This window comes from Schistocerca piceifrons, chromosome 1, assembly GCF_021461385.2.
Source record: "Schistocerca piceifrons isolate TAMUIC-IGC-003096 chromosome 1, iqSchPice1.1, whole genome shotgun sequence".
NCBI lineage: Eukaryota > Metazoa > Arthropoda > Insecta > Orthoptera > Acrididae > Schistocerca > Schistocerca piceifrons.
Window position 1 is genome coordinate 172,364,926 of NC_060138.1, and position 17,537 is coordinate 172,382,462.

The 17,537-nt window shown below is 41.4% G+C and overlaps 1 protein-coding gene across 1 annotated transcript in view; it reads right to left on the bottom strand.

Moving 5' to 3' along the window:
* LOC124803348 (DNA polymerase theta) overlaps positions 1–17,537 on the bottom strand; it is a 347,939-nt gene that overhangs the window by 329,025 nt on the left and 1,377 nt on the right. The gene's annotated exons all lie outside the window — the stretch shown is intronic.

The window sequence follows — 17,537 nt, forward strand, 5'->3', positions numbered from 1 at the left end:
TTTTTTCATATGTGTGTTCTCCTACCACTGCTTGGCGGATATTTTATATAATGGACGATCAAGAAGTTTCCATTTGAGTGTATTGCTGCAGTGTATATGCAATGTAACAAGACTCCGATGTGGGTAAATAAGCACCAACATGTAGACAAGGCATTATTGTAGCATTCATGTCTTTCTGACATTTGTCCAGTCAATGCAGAAACATGAACTATGACGACTTCATTACCAAATGCATTCAAACAGGACCAAAATGCAGTTTTTTTTTTTTTTCCTTGGCTGCCAAAGGACAAATACCAGTAAATATCCAATGGGGAAACAAGAATGTTATGGGGCAGCCCTTCTGTCGAAAAACACTGTTTTGGAATGGTGTGCCAAGGTCCGAGCTGCTTGAGACTGTATAAAAAATGGCTGGTCGATCTGGGAGGACACCAACTCAAGTGGAAGACACTTCAGCACTCTCCCTACAGTCCTGATCTCTCCTCATGCAATTATCATGTCTTTGGTCCTTTAAACAATGTCTTGAAGGGTCAGTGATTCCTGTTTATTGAGGATGTGCAGCAGGCAGTTATGGACTACTTCATGCAGCAGGACACAGTGTTTTGCAAAATGGGTATCTTCAACCTGGCATGTCAATGGGATGATTGCCCGAATGCTCATAGTGATTTTGCCTGATTGGCATACCAATTCTGGACTGTAAGGCCTTCAAATGGAAACTTTTCGATTGCCCCTTACGTCTTTTCGAATTCATGATGGAACATAACCAATAATAATATCTTTATCCACTAACCTCAACAATTTAAAACAATTGCAATTCTTGCACAGAATACTTTTATACAAGAACATGAAGAGTAATACTTTCACAAAATATTTGAGCACATCTGTGAGAACCATGCAAACTCACCAATATACTCTACTTGGATGTTTAAAACCTCTGCTTGCAAGATACAGCATTCCTATATTTTTGTCCCTCCATAATGCAGATTCAATCATTGTCAAAAGATGTCCAATGTCCTCAAATGACATCACATAAAAATTTTTTGAACTGTCCATTATTGTCCTCAAGAAATTAACTGAAAAGCTTAATTTTGCAAACATTTTCTTCAGCAGTTGTCAACAGAGCAAATATGTTTCACAAAATTCATAACACAAAACTGCATTTAGTTATTCTATTACGCTACCAGTTTCAGTTACAAACCATCATCTGGTATGGATCTCAAACAAAAACACCATACATATTACATAAATGGAAACAAGAATGCAGCTTTTGACTCAATCATTGACAAAAACATGTCAATCAGGTTTGAGTTGAAAAATAACATTACAGGGTGTTAGAAACCAACAAGAAGAGTTGCACTGGTTATAGGTGAGGTATCAATTTTTCCTTGCATTTCCCTACTTCTTAATACTGTGTTTACCCATTATCAACAATTTCTCCTTTTCTGTTTTACACGATAGCAGTAGTTATTTTGGTCTTCAGTCTGAAGATCGGTTTGGTGCATATCTCCATCCCAAATCACTCTATACAAGCCTTTTCATTTCCAAATAACTGCTGCAACTTACATTCTATGGAATCTGCTTACTATATTCATCTCAGTCTCCCTCTACAATTTTAGCCCACACACTTCCCTCCTTACTAAACTGGTGATTCCTTGATGTCTCAAAATATGTCCTATTAATTGATCTCTTCTGGTAGTTAGCTTGTGCCACAAATTTCTTTTTTCCCCAATTATATTCAGCACCACCTCATTAGGTATGTGATGTACCCACCTAACCTCCAGCTTCCTTCTATAGCACCACATTTCAAAAGCTTATATTCTCTTATTGTCTAAATTGTTTATTGTCCATGTTTCACTTCCGTATGTGACTACAGCTCCATGCAAATATTTTCAGAACAGACTTCCTAACACCTAACTCTGTATTTGATGTTAACAAATTTCATTTCTTCAGAATCACTTTTCTTGCCATTGCCAAGCTACATTTTATATCATTTCTAGTTCAGCCATCATCTGTTATTTTGCTGCCAAAACAACAAAACTTATCAACTACCTTGAATGACCCTTTCCGTTTTGCTTTTGTTGAAGTTCATCTTATATCCTCCTTTCAGGAGCCTGCTCAACTGCTCTCCATGTCCTCGGGTGTGTCTGACAGAATTACAATATCATTGGCAAACCCCAAAGTTTTTATTCACTGAACTATAATTCCTATTCCAAATATTTCTTTTGTTTCCTTTACTGCTTGCATAACATGTCTCACTCCCCTCTCCGTCACTTTCATGCCCCTCAACTCGTACACTCTGTACAAGCTGTTAATAACCTTTCGCTCCCTGTATTTTACCCATGCTACCTTCAGAATTTCAGAGAGAGTATTCCTGTCAACACTGTCATAAGCTTTCTCTATGCCTACAAAAGCTGTAAATGTATGTTTGTCTTTCTTTAACCTATCTTCTACGTTAAGTCGTAAGGTCAGTATTGCCTCACATTCCCCTGTTTCTCTGATCTTTCCTGAGGTTGGCTTTTACTAGTTTTTTCAATCTTCTGTAAGGAATTTCTGTTCGTATTTTGCAACCACGACTTATTACCCTAATAGTTTGGTAATATTTGCACCTGTTCTCTTCTAAATTTGAGGGTATTTCACCTCTCTCATACATCTTGAACATCATGTCTCCCATCTCCTATTCATCTACATCCTCTCTCATTTGTATAAACCTGCCTCCAAGTTCATCTTGTATAGACCCTCTTCATAATCCTTCCACCTCTCCCTTCTTTGCTTGCACTTGGTTTTCTACTTGAGCTTTTAATATCCATACAACTGCTTCCCTTTTCTCCAAAGGCTCTTTAATTTTCCTGATGGTCTTATCTACCTTTCTCCTAGTGAATTATGCTTCTAAATCCTTACATTTGTCCACTCCCTGCTTGGTCATTTTGCACTTCATGTCAGTTTCATTTTTTAGATGTTTGTATTCCCTTTCACCTGCCCCATTTGTAGCATTTTTATATGTTCTCTTTTCATCAGTCAAATTCAATACCTCCTGTGTTATCCAAGGATTTCTGCTAGGCCTTGTCGTTTTACCTATTTGATCCTCTGCTGTCTTCACTATCTCATCTCTCAAAGCTAACCATAGTCATAGTCATAGTCTGCAATTTCTTCAGTTTTAATCTACAGCTCATAATTAATGAATTGTGGTCAGAGTCTACGTTTGCCCCTGGAAATGCCTTACAATTTAAAATCTGAAAGACCTCTGTCTTACCATAATATAATCAATCTGAAACCTTCCAGTATCTCCACATGCACAACCTTCTTTCATGCTTCTTAAACCAAATGCTTGCGATGATTAAATTCTGCTCTGTGCAAAATTCTAACACACGGCTTTCTCTTTCTTCCTTTCCCCCCAGTCCATATCCACCTATTATTTTTCCTCCTCTTCCTTTACCTGCTATCAAACTCCAGAATGTACACAATTAAACTTTCATTTTCTTTGACTACATGAATAATTCATTTTATCTCATCACACATTTCTTCAATCTCTTCATCATCTGCGGAGCTAGTTGGCATATAAACTTGTACTACTGTAGGGGGTGTTGACTCATTGTTTATCTTGGCTGCAGTAATGCATTCACTATGCTATCCATAGTAAGTTCCATACATTCCTATTTTCTTATTCATTATTAAACCTACTCCTGCATTACCCCTATTTGATTTTGTATTTATAAAACAGTATTCACCTGACCAGAAGTCCTGTTCTCCTGCCACCAAACTCCATTAATTCCCACTATATCTAACTTCAATCTATCCCTTTCCCTTTTTAAATTTACTAACCAACCTGCGCAATTGAGGGATCCACCATTCAAATGCAACGATCTGTAGAACGCCAGTTTTGTTTCTCCTGATGATGACATTCTTCTGAATAGTCTCCGGCCACAGATCCGAATGGGGACTATTTTACCTCCAGAATATTTTACCCAAGTGGATGCTATCATCATTTAATCATGCAGTAGAGCTGCATACACTTGGGAAAACTTACAACTGTAATTTTCCCTTGCTTTCAGTTGTTCACAGTACTAGCACAGCAAGGCTGTTTTGGTTGATGTTACAAGGTCAGTTTAGACAGAATAGCCCGGACCACTGCTCCTGCAACTACTGCAAAGGCTGCTGGCCCTCTTCAGGAACCACACATTCGTCTGGACCCTCAATAGATATCCCTCGGCTGTGGTCAACCATGTGGTGAGGCTATATGTATTGCTGAGTTGCGCAAGGCATGTCATCAATGGCAAGGCCTATCATTCATGGAGGATAGTACATGACAGTGCAGCATAGTAAATGCTACATTCACCAGCTTGGTTTGCTCCGTCTTTGACCATATGTTCCTGCCAACTGGAACCAGCTGTGCATCCATGTACACCTTGCACCAGTGCATGGAGTTTTATGCGATTCTGAAAATCGTTTGGTGTGGGTGCACTAGACTTCCATAAAAGTTTATCAGGGAAATGAACTAGATACTGGAAGCAAGTGAGAAATGCTTTTGCCACTACATGCCATAAGGTTAGCAACATATAGTCATTCTCTCATTCTGATTACTACTGAAATATCATGTCCAAAAACACACACACACACACACACACACACACACACACACACACACACACACACACACACACACAAAAGCCTCAGACATCAATGATGTATATTTGCATACTTAAGTGATGAATGAAAATCTATACAGAGGCCAGCATTCGAACCTGAGTCTCCTACTCACTAGGCAGAGGCATGAACGACTACACCACATTGGCACAAAGACTTTGCAAAATTGCACTGATTACCGTAAAACACCTCCCTCCCCAATCCAAATTCCCATTCGAACCTTAGCCCACTGGGTATTCATTTGATTAAAGCACCTATGCCTGGGTTTCATTTGATGCTAAGGTGGTATTCCAATACAGCTGGAGATCCTCTGCAATGCTATCAGTTAGGGGCTGAGGCATGAATGGGAATTTGGATTGTGGAGGGAGGTGTACTAGGGTAGCCTGTGCAATTGTTTGAAGCCAGTGTACCAGGGTGAAGTAAGAGTTGGCAGATCTGCCTAGTGAACAGGAGACCTAGATTCAAATTCCAGCTTTGGTACAAGTTTTTCATTTGTTGCTTCACTCTGCATATATACATCAGAGAATGAGACTAATTGAGCCTAAATTTTGTTTTTAATTGTTTTCATTTTCCTGCTACTTGCTTAAACAAAGCAAACTGTCATGAGAAACCTCAAATTTTTGCCATTAAATTATGAGTTTAAAAACATGAATTGGGAAACATGTAACCACAAAGCAATTGTTACAAAAATGCTTTACACTATGGCTCAATGATCCCCATGGTGGGGATACTTGATCCAGGTAGTGGGGATACTTGAGCTGGAAAACAACACACTTAAGCCAACATTTGGTAATCAAAACATTTTTGTTTCGCACTTAAAATCCCATATCAATAACATGATAATGTTAAAACTCTAGGAAGCACAAAGTCCTACAAAAAGAGTTACAAAAGTGAAACTAGTCACACACCATTTACTATATTGATGATGAAAGGTTGATGAATCATTTCTATTTGATCTTCATCAGTAACAGTTGTATTTTCAATTGGAGGCCATTTAAACTTAGTCTGCACTTCTTTCTGCAAATTTGAATTTCAGTCCTTCCTCTCCTATATTAATACCTTTTTCAGCAAATCACCTAACACATATTTCGTCTCTAATATTGCCACTAATCAGTCATTGATGCTTCGCTTTCTAGTTCCTGTCTAGAATTACATCTTTACTGTCACTCTGATTACTCTGTGCAACGGATGCACTTGTGCTTTTTTTTTTTCAGATTCTGTGGCAGATGATTCTGACGAACTCTTCATTTTGGAGATGCTGTGCTTTGACTTTTTTCTATATAGACCAAAGTTTTTTTCTGCTCTTACCGAAAGAGACTTCTCAATTTGTAGCTTTTATGAAGCAGAAGTTAAACATGATTTAGCTCTTTTCCTACTGCCTTTCAACAAACGAGGCAAGGCTTTAGAGTACGGTCTAAGTTTTTGGCAAAACAATGGCTTCCACTTGTTGAGAACTCTGGCCAGACCATCAGTGTAGGACCTAAGGTGACAGTTGGTGTCAGCCCATCCACACCAGTTTCAATTTCTCAGGATCTTTATGATTATTTGAAGAAGCCCCACTACTTTCCACAGGGACATGTGATTGTCAGTGTCCTGTCAGTGGCATATGAACTCAGAAATTCATCATCAGTGAAAATATTTTCATTTAGTGCAGGAAGACCACTAACTTGAAAGCCTTTTCAAATATTCATGTTTGTGAAAGCTGATGGAAAAGCCTCACCTACCAACAAATTATGTTATTAAATTATTTTGTAATTGCCTAAATTCTTTTACAAACATGCTTTTGTAATAAAAGTATTATAAAACTGTTTATGAAAAAAATGTCTTGTCTACAAAATTTACCCACAAATGTAATTTTAGCTTAGGGACAATTGAGCTATGGCTCAATTTTCCACAACCCAAGGGCCACAAGCATCTCTACCTTTACCATTTTCAGTCATGTGGCTATTTCTAATTTATGTATACAACTACTCAAATTGTTATAGAACAAAAATAAGGTTCAAACTGCAATGATTCCAGTCACTATGTTTGATGTACCTTCACTAATGACGCACGTTATTTCAGAGAACATGCGTTGATACAGTTCCCAGGTCCGCTTATAGAGGCACTTGGGTCGGCCCCCTGGCATGCTCTGGTGAGCCACCAAAGAAACAGAAATATTTAAGCAATCACAAACTAGCGCTCAGCCTTTTCTTTACGCTGTGTTACTGTTGTCCAGTCAAAGTGTTCAGTGCTATGCACAACCTGTATCTTACGTGTTGCTCTACAAAGTACTATGTTCCATAAATCATGCTTGCTCTTGTTAGAACAAATTTGGCAACGAGTGATGGTTACATTTCCTTCACCATGTCAGTGTCAGATGTAAGTCCCCTGACAAATGTCTCAATCAAAAAATACTCCAATGTCTCATAGCCCAGCAGCAAGCTTTCACGGAACAACGTCAGGCTCCCATAATCGCTCTAAATCAAATGGTGTCTGAGTGTTCGCAGCATGTTACTCTCCCATCAGTGCAACTGTCGCCCTTTCCTGCACGTGATGAATCAGCTGAAGATTAGACTCCTATGAGACACAGTTGCACCAACATTTCTGTGGGCGATGCAAACCCGTGTAGGGCTTTCTTTCTTTCCTGGCTTTTGCTGCGCATGTATCAGTTGTTGTGCCAATTTGCGCCTTCGCAAGAACCAGTCAGCTCATCATTTGATGAAATGTGCAAGATTGTGACAATCTATTCCCGTGACAGAACACATGCCATTGTGGTGCATGTAGAATTTTACTGTTGTCAGAACTGCCCAGAATTACCTGACAAATTCTGGGCTGCAAAATTACATGGGTTGAGCTACTGTCACTAGTATCCATTATGAATTGTACACTGATCATGTGGTGTGGGATGATATTATTCGTCCAGCCGCAGGTAGAGAAGTCTCCGAAAAAGCACTTCAGTGTGAAAATCTGACGCATGTGGATGTGCTCAATATAGCACAGTCCTTTGAAGTGTCACTGGCCGCAGGCAATCAGACTTCTGCATGGGGGGAGGGATAGGAAATTGTCCAGTCAACCCCTCTTAAGCACACTGCAAGTGTTCAGGATGATAGGCAAACTGTTGCAGCAGTACAACCTCCAACTGAGTGTCACATGGGGCAGCATCAATTACAGCCATAGCAGCAACAGGCCATGTCACAGCAGTAACTGAAAGCCCCACTCCTCATTCCGTCTTGCCCGTACTGCTTCGTCCAACACGAGTGTTCTGTGCGCCTTAAGTGTTGGGTGGTTTGCACCAAGTGTCAAAAGAAAGGCCACATTGCTTCAGTGTGTAACTCCTCTTCAAACGTGGCAGACATAGTCGAACCAGTGGACATAAACTCTATCTCTACAATGACTGTCTCCCTGAACAAATTATTTATTGACTTATGTGTGTTTAATAAACTGATAAAAATGCAATTGTAAACAGGAGCAGCGGTGGCTTCAGTAAACTTGCAAACATACATGGCCTTGGGCTCCCCTCTCCTCACGTGGATTTCACGGAAGTTGGTTAGTTGCAATAAACAGCACAGTCTTATCCTACGTCACTTTTCCGCTTCTCTCTCCTACAAATATGTTATTCACCCTTTCACCTTCCTTGTTGTCAATCATTTCCAGGTTAGATGGATTTAATGCTTTCAGTTTCTACACTGCCAATTAGGTACAATCAGTGCCACTCAAGTTCCGTATCAGCAACTGGTGTCGTCCTGCTCAGAGTTTTCATCTCTGTTTTCCCCTGGGCTAGGTTGTGCTACATGTTTTCAGGCCCCATATTACTATGAAAGAGTCCGCCCACCCTCTTTTTCTCTCTTCTTCTTCTTCTTCTTCTTCTTCTTCTTTTCCTTTTGGCACAATAGGTGCATGCCGCGTTGTGCGACTCTATCAAGGCCGATTTAGACCATTTGACATCACTATGCCATTCGACCTATTTCTTAATTTTTTTTTTATTATTGAGGTTTTAGGGCACAAAACTGCTACAGTCAAAAGCGCACATTCTGTAGCTTACTGAAGGGTAAAAATAGGAATTTAAATCAGCAGCAATGGGAGTGAAATTCAAGAAAGAGGGAAACTAAAAACAGAGGGAAATCTTAGAAAAGTGCTATTGAAGGAGGAATGTTTTCCCTGAAAAGAGCTTCAAATGACCAATATCGTCTCATTAGCACTTATAAACTCAAGGACGTGATCGACTGAGCACGCGTCATCAGCTAAAAGTGAAGATATATCAGGCGACAGATGTAAACGAGCGCATAGAAGATTAAAATAGGGGCACTGAAGGAAAAGGCATCTCAAATGACTGGAAGCAGTAGGGAGAAAGCGGGGGAGGATCGGCACTTAAAAGATGTTGATGGCTAAAAAGATAGTGCCCAACCGGAGCCCAGCTAAAATTACCTCCTCCCGACGATGAGGCTGGGAGGAAGAGGTCCAAATACAGGGAAGAGGTTTTATGTCCCGCAATTTATTATCCTGAAGTGCAGACCAGTGTGTGTGCATCCTAAAAGAGCAACACGACGACATAAAACACTCTGTAGATCGGCAAAGCGAACCATGTGAACAGCAGGCCGAGGAAGAGAGACAGCAGCCTTTGGCGCTATATCGGCTGCCTCATTTCTGTGTATACCAACATGCCTTGGGATCCAGGGGAATGCCACAGAGATTCTCCGAAGTGGAGCATGTGGAATCAGTTCCGAATCTGGTAGATCAGAGGGTAAACGGGATAAAGAGTTTGGAGGTTTCGCGAAGAGAGCTGAGTGACGGATGTATTGGACAGTCTGGAGAACAGCGTAAAGCTCTGCAGTAAAAAGCAAAATCTGGCAGGGAAGCTGAAACGTAATAGGGGTGTTGTCAATAATACAGGGACTGCCGACATCAAAGATGGTCTCGGAACAGTCAGTGTAGATAAACATGACATCCTTCATTTGTGCACAAAGAGCAGCAAATGCATGATGATAAACCATAGTGGGGCATACTATCCTTGGGAAGCTGACAAAGGTCATGGAGAAGGCATGTCCGGGGGCAAAGCCAAGGTGGCATCGTACCCCCATTTGTTAAGGAAGTATTAGGAAATTGGAAGAAAATGAATGTAGCAGTTGACAGAAGCGGACCCCCGGTGGTAGTAGAGAGGAAGGGCTGCCTGCATATCCTAAATCTAAGGAGGTATCGAAAGAAAGGGCATAGGTCAGATGAGCAGGCATGGAAGACAGATGACTAGCACAACGACTCAGAAGAACAGTTTGCCAAATGGATAGCGGACTTCAGCAGTCTCGAGGTAAAGGCTCTCCACGGGGCTAGTGTAAAAAGCTCCAGACGCTAAATGCAATCCATGGCAGTGGTCAGAATCTAGACACCAAAGAATAGATGGTATGCAGAGGAGTAAACTATACTTCCATAGTCCAATTTTGAGTGCACTAACGCACAATATAGATGGAGGAGGACCACTCAGTCCATTCCCCAGGAGGTAACACTCAGAACACGGAGGGTGTTGTGGAATCACAGACAGCGAGCCGAGAGATATGAAGCATGGGAAAACCAGCACAGTTTTCTGTGAAACGTAAGTCCCGAGAATTTGGCAATGTCAGCAAAGGGAAGGTCAATAGGGCCTAAATGTATAGAAGGTGGATAAAACTCCGTATGATGCCAAAATTTACACAGACTGTCTTACTGTGAGAAAATCGGAAGCTGGGTTCAATGCTCGATGAGTGGAGGCAATTGAGACATCCTTGAAGACGCCGCTCAAGAAGGCTGGTACGTTGACAGCTGTAGTACACACATCAAAAAAGTTTGCATCACCTCGGTTCCGGAACCTGTACAGAAAACTGGAATAGAGATCAACACAAACATCATTTGTGTCCTTTTCATTGCTCGTGAAAACCACACATTGCATATTGTACCACCATACAGCGAGACCATCAGAGGTGGTGGTCCAGATTGCTGTACACACTAGTACCTCTTGCACTGATTCATGCCTGTATTTGTCGTGGCACACCTTCCACAAGTTCATCAAGTCATTGTTGGTCCAGATTGTCCCACTCCTCAACAGTGATTCGGCATAGATCCCTCAGAATGGTTGGTGGGTCACATCATCCATAAACAGCCCTTCTCAATACATCCCAGGCATGTTCAATACGGTTCATGTCTGTAGAACATGCTGGCCACTCTAGTTGGGCGATGCCGTTATCCTGAGGGAAGTCATTCACAAGATGTGCACGATGGGGCCATGAATTGTCGTCCATGAAGACAAATGTCATGCGAATATGCTGCCGATATGACTGCAGTATCAGCTGGAGGATGGCATTCACGTATCGTACAGCCATTACGGAGTCTTCCATGAACAGCAGCAGCGTACGACAGCCCCATATAATGCCACCCCAAAACAGCAGGGAATATCCACCTTGCTGCAATTGTTGGACAGTGTGTCTAAGGCGTTCAGCCTGACCGGGTTGCCTACAAACATGCCTCCGACAATTGTCTGGTTGGAGGCATATGTGACACTCATCGGTGAAGAGAACGTGATGCCAATCCTGAACGGTCCATTCAGCATGTTCTTGGGCCCATCTGTACTGTCCTGCATGGTGTCATGGTTGCAAAGAAGGACCTCACCATGGATGTCGGAAGTGAAGTCGTGCATCATGCAGCCTATTGTGCACAGTTTGAGTCATAACACGATGTCCTGTGGCTGTGCAAAAAGCATTATTCAAGATGGTGGCGTCGCTGCCAGGGTTTCTTCGAGCCATAATCCATAGGTAGCGGTCATCCACTGCAGTAGTAACCGTTGGGCGGAGCGAGGCATGTCAAAGACAGTTCTTGTCTCTCTGTACCTCCTCTGTGTCCGAACATCGCTTAGGTTCACTCCGAGATGTCTGGAAACTTCAGTTGTTGAGGGCTCTTCCTGGCACAAAGTAACAATGCAGACATGATCGAACCGTGGTATTGATCGTCTAGGCATGGTTGAACTACAGACAACATGAGCCATGTACATCCTTCCTGGTGGAATGACTCTAACTGATCGGCTGTCCAACCCCCTCCGTCTAATACGTGCTGCTCATGCATGGTTGTTTACATCTTTGGACAGGTTTAGTGACATCTCTGAATAGTCAAAGGGACTGTGTTTGTGATACAATATCCACAGTCAACGTCTAGCTCCAGGAGTTCTGGGAACCGGGATGATGCAAAACTTTTTTTTTTTTATGTGTGTAGATTGTAAAATCGTTGATAAAGAGGGAGCCCGAGACATCAGGAAGGGGACAATCCATAACTGGATTTATGATGGTAGCAAACAGTGCAGCACTTAGCACAGAGCCCTGGGGCACCCCATTTTCTTGGGAGAAAGTATGGGATACACTACTGTTTACCCACTCCTTAAATGTGCACTCTGCCATAATTTCATGGATGAAAAAGGGTGCTCGACCTCGAAAGCCCCATGAAAACAGTGTGGGGAAAATGCCTGTCCTCCAACAGGTACTGAATGCCCTCTCCAGATCAAAAAATATAGCTACTGTTTGACATTTCCTTAGAAAGTTGTTCATGATATAAGTTGAGAGATCAACAAGATGGTCAATTGCGGATCGATGCTTTTGGCAACTGCATTGGGCATTTGTTAAAAGGTTTCAGGACTCCAGCCACCAGCCGAAACAGCCATTTACCATACGCTCCAACACCCTTACATACACTATTTGTGAGAGAGATAGGGCAACAGCTAGAGGGGAGATGTTTGTCCTTTCCAGGTTTTGGAACAGGAATGACGATAGCTTTCTGCCATCCTCTGGGAAAGGTATTGCAGGTCAAATTTGATTATAATGGCGAAGGAGGTAACACAGACTAAGGTATGATAAATACAGCAACATTTGGATGTGGATGCCATCCGGTCCTGGGGCGGAAGAGAGAGAGAGAGAGAGAGAGGAAGAAAGTGCATGTCGGAGTTCCCACACAGAAAAAAACAGTATTATAACTTTCATGATTTTGAGAGGAGAAAGCCAGAGGTTGCACTTCCGTTGCTCATTTCTTTGAGAGAAAGGCTGGTGGGTAATTAGAAGAGCTCGAAATCTCAGCAAAGTTTTGACCCAATGAATTAGAAATTGTGACTAGGTCCACTAAGGTATCTTGAGCAACAGTTAGCCCAGAGATCGGGCAAAAACTAGACGTACCAGATAATTGTCAAATTCGACTCCAAACTACATATGAAAGAATGAAGGTGTTAAAGGAGCTGGTAAAGAAATCCCAGCTTGCCTTCTTGCTATTACGTATGATGCGACGGCATTGCACACGTAACTGCTTAAAGCGGATACAGTTGGCCAAGGTAGGATGATGGCAGAAAAACAAAGAGCACATTTCTGTTTGCATATTGCGTCATGGCATGCCTCATTCCACCAAGGAACTGGGGGACACTGAGGCAAAGGGGAGGTACAATGTATTGAACATTCCGTAGCTGTAAGAATAACTTCCGTAACATGAGTGACCTGATCATCGATCCTAGGAAATGGACGGTCATCAAATGTTGCTAGAGAGGAGAAAAGTGTCCAATCGGCTTGGGAAAACTTGGGCACATAAGTGGTAGTTGTGGCTGTAGTCAAAGGACACAGAGAAAATGGTCACTGAAGTGTGTATCATTCAAAGTGCCCAGCTAGCCAAACAGTACTGACTGAAAGGTCCAAATGAGAATAGGTCGACGTGGAGGCAGACAAAAATGTATATTCCCCAGTGTTGAGGCAAACAAGATTCACGTAATGGAAGAGGTCAATCAACAGGGAGCCTCTCAGACAAGGATGCGGAGGTCCCTAAAGCAGGTGGTGGGCGTTGAAGTCCCCAAGTGGCAAATAGGGAGATGAGAGCTATCCAAGGAGATGAAGGGGATTGGCTCTTGCCATTGGTGTGGATGATGGAAAGTATATGGTACAAAGAGAGATTGTGAATCCAGAAAGGGAAAGATGTACAGTGACAGCTTAGAAGGAAATGTGTAAGTGGATTGGGTGATAATGGATAGTATCATGGAAAAGAATCATAAGTCCCCCGTGCGTCAGAACGCCAGCAGCAGACGGGAGATCAAACCAGACTGATTGGAAATGGGGGAAGACAAAGCAATTATGGGCATGTAGTTTTGTTTCCTAAGGACCAGGGAGTAGGATCGTAAGACGATCTACAGTTCATCCCGATTGGAGCAGATTCCATGGATATTACAATGGATAATTGACATAGGGTGGCCGAAAAATGGAAAAGAACTCACCACGGTTGCCATCAACTCAGTGACTGCTGGAAGCTGGTGGCCAATGGCGTGGAATGGCATTCAGTCAGAGGCAGAAGATTCTGATCCAAAGGTTGTTTGGGGAAGGGGGGGGGGGGGGAGGGGGCGCTCCTGGCACCAGTGATTGGCTGGTTGATTAGCCACCAGGGATTTATCATGCGACACGGAAGACGGCCAAGGGTAGTTACCGCTGGGTGGTGCTGTAGAACAGACACGCCGTGGTGGAGATGAAGAGGAACTTTGTTTCTTAAGAGCCTTCTTCGATGCAGGGTGTTGAGATGAAGGAGGTGTTGATAGTTATGAGGTCTGGGTACATAAAAAATCTTCATGACTAGGCTCTTTTTTGGAAGTCTGGGCTTCCAATTTTGGGGCCTGTGATTTAGCAGGAGCCAATGAAGGTTGAGCCTTAGAGTGAGTGGGTGATAGTGGGGAGGTTGAACGGGCAATCTTTTGGATGGTCGATCTCACAACCGTGTCAATAAAGGTGAGATCACAAGTCTGCATGGCCACCTCCTTAGCTGGTCAAGGAGAGGCGAGGACAGTGCTACATTTGCCCGCTAGGAGCACAGTGGGCTTCCTACTGGCAAATAACTTACAAGCATCAAAGATAGACACCTTTTCCTTCTCTCAGATTTCCTGAATAACTTATTCATCTTTAAAAATAGGGCAATCTCTAGTGGAAGCAATGTGGTTGCCCATACAATTGGTGCAATGAGGGTATGGAGGAGGACAATCACCCTCATGAGCATCCCTGCCACTGTCTTCAACACAAATTAAATTAAATCGTGGAAAGAGTTTCAGCCCCCAAAACTAGCACAATAGAAGTTTAGGGTGAAATCAGTAACAACTTCAACATGTTGAGCACTTTTGGTGTGGCATAAATGGTACACACTGGTACTCAGTTATCAAAAACTTCAAAATTATCTTAGACCAAGTACTTATAATTTTCGACAGGGAAATTTGTAAAATATTTAGATGAGATCTTGGCCTTTTTGATCATTACTGTCAGATAATAAAGCTAAGGACAGAACTGGTAAGACCTACACAACTGCAAACTTACGAAAGGACTTCCTTGGAAAGTAAAATACATTCTTTTCCTGGAACATTGACAAATCAAAGCTGGAATGAAGTTCATATGGACAATAATGTACCTATTAATTTCTCTAAATTCTCCACACTGTTTAAATTAATTTTTGAGGATACATTTCCCAAAGTAGGCACTTCCACAGCAGTAACCAAGGATAGTGGAAGGATGAAGTGTGTATTATGATGTGGTCCTTGGCACTTAAATTTCTCACTTCTTTACAAAAGCACTACACTAAAAGACAGTTCCTACACTACTATCAGGGGTACAAAAAAATATAAATCAGTACAGGAGTGTTCTGCTTACTGCAAAAATTAGGGGTATAGGTGCAGAAATTGTGATAATTGGTAAATTACTATGCATCCACTTCAGTGTTTTAGATGTTTTTCTCTGTCTAAATCTCTCAACAAACACATTATATAATTTACTAGCTAATGTTTTCTGAAGTCCTAAATGCACCACAAAGTAGACTGCACCTGTCGGAATGGACTATCATTTTGTGGCCACATGTCCACACTTCAAAACTTGATCCACCGCCCAGGGAAAAATAAACATTAATAGCTTGTTTATGCCATGTGTACTTGGAGATCATAACCAACATAAAAAATGTTACTCATAATAGATATAATTATTACTTGGCAAAGTAAGTAAATACTTGTGACATTTTCCTGTCATCAATAAAAATATCTGCACTTACATCACTAACAACCTATATAATGGAGCAAACTAATGTGGATGTCCTAAAACAAGAAACTGGAAAAGCAGACACAAGTTTAATAACATATAAATTAAAGATGGGGATAGAAAAACAGAAAATCCTCAAGAATTGGCAAGTTTCGCTGGTACTGCACATAAGATGGAGCAAAATGTTCCTAAAACACATCTAGCACCCAGAATGACTTTCACAGCAAGCACAACAATGATGCTTATCACAACAGAGTTTGAAATCAGGGTCAGTTGGTGTAGATGAGGTTCCTCTCTCTTTTTTTCAATGCGTGAACAGAGCACATACAACACACAACAAATGCATCCTTTGGAAATACGGAAGCGTCCGATACCGCCCGTCTGCTTTGACCCATGACGTCACAAATATGGCGGAAACAAAAACACACACACACACACTTTCGACAAGAAGCCTAATGACACTAACGGGACAAGCGCGGGAAATGGGGTGTTTTGGGTGGGGGCAAACTAAATATAAACAAATTTAGACGCCTTGCATAGCTACAATGTGTAAGTGAAGACAGCCATGCATGAATACCCACCCACCTCCCCAAGGGTCGTAACCCCTGCAACCCATAGAAGATAAAGATGCTTCAGTAGCTGATTAGTGTTTTTTGTCTTTTTTAAAAGAAAATCTCACGGGATAGAACGAACAGATCAGAAAGATAAATATAATAAACTAAAACAGAAATTGGAGGAAACAGATAATTAAAATAAGTAATAAGTGTTTTTAAATTAAAAAAAAAAAAATTCTCACGAGATAGAACAAACAGATCAGAAAAGTAAATAAAATAAGATAAAACAGAACTGGAGACAGCCACACTAAAACCAAACTCCGCGCCGTCATGACGTCACACACGACAACACCCTTACGTCACGGGTCAAAGCCGACGTGTGGGATCGGATGCTTCTGTCGACCCCATCCTTTAATTGAAGTATTTTTCCATAACAACTACAGCACCCACAAGTTTATGCCCTTATTAAAGAAAAGTAAAACTACAAGACAATTTCACCACTGCCAACATTCTCAAAAAATCATAAAAGATACACTACTGTGTTACATGAATAAATACAAATGTTTAACAAAAGTTCTGTTTTTAAAGTGTAAGAAATACAATATTGGCATTTACAGACCACACAAAAGTGGTGCTAGAAGCTCCTGACAAGGATGAGTGTGTTAAAGACATTCTTATACTTGCCAAAGCTTTTGACACAGCTGACCACAAAATATTACTAAAAAAGCTAAAAGCACTGGCTGTAAGATAGATAGTAAAAAAATTGTTTCAGTTTTAGTTGGAAAACAGGTTGCAGAAGGCAGAGAGAGTTCACATGTTTTAATAAAACAGTTGTGCAGAAATATACAAACACAGGTGTTCCTCGGGATAGTGTATTGGGTCTGGTTTTTCTTTATATGTATTAGTGACAAACCAGATTGTATAAGACATGGGATAAAGTTCACATTGCTGATGACAGCATCATCATAGTTACTGATAAAACACCAGAATTGCTATTACAGAAGGCAAATGAAACTCTCAAGGACGTTTACAAAGGGGGCAGTATGTACTATATACAGAACACAAAGAAAACAAACAGTATGCACTTCAGCATACAGAGGGACTACAACTCTGTTGCATTAAACACTGATGACCTCGCTATAGAATTGTGTAACGATTAACACTGAATGAACACACACAGATACTGCAGAAAGTAAGTCATTGATACGTTATTCTCTTAGGATTCATTTATCAGTTCATAATAGCCAATCTTTTGTGGTGATACACTATTCCTATGTGCACACTGTTCTTAGCTATGGGCCACTTTTTTGGGGATCAAATGCAT